Consider the following 3190-nt stretch of genomic DNA (forward strand, 5'->3'; position numbering starts at 1 on the left):
GCACGTCCTCCCCTCTGAGAGAACTCTGGCTCAGGTGCAGGCACAGAGCCTGGCCACTCTGCTTGCACTTCCAGGCAAGAGCACAGAAGGACTGTGGGTGGGGACAGGCAGGGGCCTAGAGATAAAGGCATCTGATCTCTGGTGACTGGAGGAGGGGCCAGAATGGAACCAGCCCTGACAGTCTTCTTCGTAGTCTTCTTTGTCCTGCTGTGTGCCCTGGGGCTCCTGGTCAATGCTGAGCAGGGAGAGGCTGCTGCGCAGTAGGCTGCTCCCCTGGACATGATTCTCCTTGCCTTGGCACCTCCTGCCTCCTCCAGCAGTGTCTTGGGCTGGCACACAGCATCCTCTATTTCTTCCACCTGGTTGGCTTCTCCAAGACTCCTGCTTGCAGCTCATTTCTCTCCACTAGGAGTTCCTGAACTCATCCACCTTCTGGTTTCCTAGCTGGCTGAGGGTCCTGGGAACGTGACAGATAAGGAATGAAACAGAAGCCTGGAAATTCACTATTTCATGCCTCTGAAACTTGTCACCATGTCGATTCCATGCTCTCTTTTCCTGGTCTCGATTTTGCTGTTGATTGGCTCTTTGAGGAAGCACAGCCTGAGAATGCAGGGCAACACCCGTGACCCGCAGGCTCGCAGCAACCAGGCTCACACCAGAGCGCTGAAGTCCCTCACCTGCTTCCTTGTTCTCTACGCCCTCTCCTTCATCTCCCTGGTCATCGATGCTACAGTCTTTATCACCGCAGAGAGCAGGTGGTACTGGCCCTGGCAGATCTCCCTCTACGTGTGCATGTCTGTCCATCCCTTCGTCCTCATCAGCAGCAACCTCAAGCTTCGCGGCACAGTAAGGTGGCTCCTGCTCTTGGGCAGGGGCTTCTGGCTCCCCTCAGGAGCCTAGTGTCTTCATCCAACACCCCGGAGGGACTGGGAGAATCAGAGCCGAGCCTCACCTACGTGGTAAATCCTCACAAGCAAATGAGGTAAATCCTGAGGGGACCTGACTGACCTTGGCAGATACAAAAGAGCAGCAGAACATACCAGGGGATTCCTCTTCTTGGAAAGAGAGCAGAGAGGGAGTGTGAGGTACTCTCTGACCATGCTTCCTGTCACAGGGACTCTTTCTAAACAGACCCATATCAACCCTGTCCAGCCAGCACTGTCCAGAAGTTCAGAATATACAATTATGTCTCTTACTTTTATGTTTAAATTTCTTTTGTTGTCTGGAAAAGACACGACACAAAATTTGTATGTTGTATTTCATTCTCGTTGATTCCAAACCATTTTTCAGGTTCCTGTTTTCTCATTTGTTTTAACCAATGGATTAAGCAAACAAGGGGTGTTTGATATCCTAATATGTGTCAGACTTTCCCAGTATCTTTCTAGTATATATTTTTAACTTACTTGTATTGTTGTCAGAGTGCATGCTCTGCATTCTTCTAGTTCTTTAATTTTGTTGAGACCTGTGGTACAACACATCATCACTCCCGAGGGAAGCTCCTGAAAACCATGTCCTGGTGTGGGTGGGTGGGTGGGCCTTCTCTGCCACACCGACCACCTGGCCCCTGGCACCGTTCACAGCTTCCATATCAAGATCGCAGGCTGATCTCGAACCCACAAGCCTGCCTCAGTCTCATCTCCTAGGATTTGGGGGAGTTACTACATCTCCTGTGTGCTTTTTGCTGCTGTCCATCTGTCTGAAAAGTCCTAGCACTCTCTTGGTCCTTTCCAGCCAGGGGAAGACTGTCCCTTTGGCCTGACCCTTGAGCACATGCAGGATGCAGGTCTCCCACTGGCGGACACTGTCACTTTCTGTTGTTCTCCCTTCTGTCTGAGGGTCTCACCCACTCTATTTGGCCTCCAACCACCCAAAGCCTTATACTGTGGTTTCTCTTCAGATCGTTTAAATCTTTCGCCTTTTACCAAAGCTTTGCCTTTCTTTTCTGTCCCTAAAAACTTAAAAATCGTCCATCTAGATGAGGAGGAAGACATGCAACTAAAAAGCTTGTTGCCTTCTGTTACACAGTTGATAATTAATAACCTAAGCGCAGAACTTACACTTGCAAATTTTGGAGACTTAGACACACTGATCTATTGCAATGCGAAGTGATCTGTACTTACTGATAGGTGCACTTTTTGCACTTTCTTACTCAACATTCTGCCAATTCTGTTCCCTTCTCAAATTCTTCTTCTTCACCATGTCAAGGTGGACCTGACTCTAATTCTACCCTTGAACCTGATTTCAGTCCTTCTGACTCTGCCCCACACCTCCAAGTGCCCATCTCTCCTGAGCTCCTTCCCCTCCGCCTCTGCCAGTGGAGGCCCCCTCCCATCCCTCCCTCTTCACCCCTTCTCTCTGTCCACTGCCTGGTCCTGCAGCCATCCACTTGCTCAGTGGGCCTCTGTCTGCCTCCTCCAGGTGACGATGATAAAGTGGGCCGGTATCTGTTTCCATGTTCCTTTCTCCCTGTCTGACTTCTCCCAAATTTAATAGTGCTTGGGTTTTGGCCACCCTCAGTACAGCCCCCAGTCTCTCCCCCACCAGACAACTCCAAGTCTCCTTTCCCTTCCTCACTTTGATGGCTTTGTGTGTGTGTGTGTGTGTGTGTGTGTGTGTGTGTGTGTGTGTGGTACCAGGGATTGAACTCAGGACCTTGCGCTTGCCAGGCAAGTGCTTATTCTACTAAGCTATCTCCCCGGCCCTCTGATGGCTTTTTTGCCTTTTCTCATTGGTTTTAACTGTATACTATGAAAATAGTCTTCTTAGTATGAGATCTCTATTATGACTCTCCTAAAAAGTTTCTACGGCACTGCCTCAGGAGATAATGATTCCACGTGTCTCCTTTTCCTGTGAGTCTAACTCTCTCCCTCACTGAGGAGCAGCTGCCTGTACCACTTTGCTAGACATCACCCACCCTTAGTTTCTTTAAAAAGAGTCCAAAACACTGGGTGACCAAGTTTAAGCTGGAATCTACACCCAATTTGGCATTGACCACAAATAAAACCACAAGGTCAAATATCAGGTCAAAAAATTCTTGCTTCACGCACAGCCTACTGAGAGTCTTCCCAAATTAGAAGCAAAGTTGACTCCTGTCTCAGGATTCCAGGAGAGAAAACAACCTGCTTGACAGCCTACAATGAGGTATGAGGGTAAGGAGGGCTTGTTAGGAAAATATCTTACCTAATACATC

At 49.0% G+C, this 3190-nt stretch overlaps 1 pseudogene; it reads left to right on the forward strand.

Moving 5' to 3' along the window:
• The first annotated feature begins 162 nt into the window (after positions 1-162).
• Positions 163-900, forward strand: LOC111816128 (annotated as a pseudogene).
• The last annotated feature ends 2290 nt before the right edge of the window (positions 901-3190 follow it).

This window comes from Octodon degus, unplaced genomic scaffold (genome assembly GCF_000260255.1).
Source record: "Octodon degus isolate 3935 unplaced genomic scaffold, OctDeg1.0 scaffold00027, whole genome shotgun sequence".
Lineage (NCBI taxonomy): Eukaryota > Metazoa > Chordata > Mammalia > Rodentia > Octodontidae > Octodon > Octodon degus.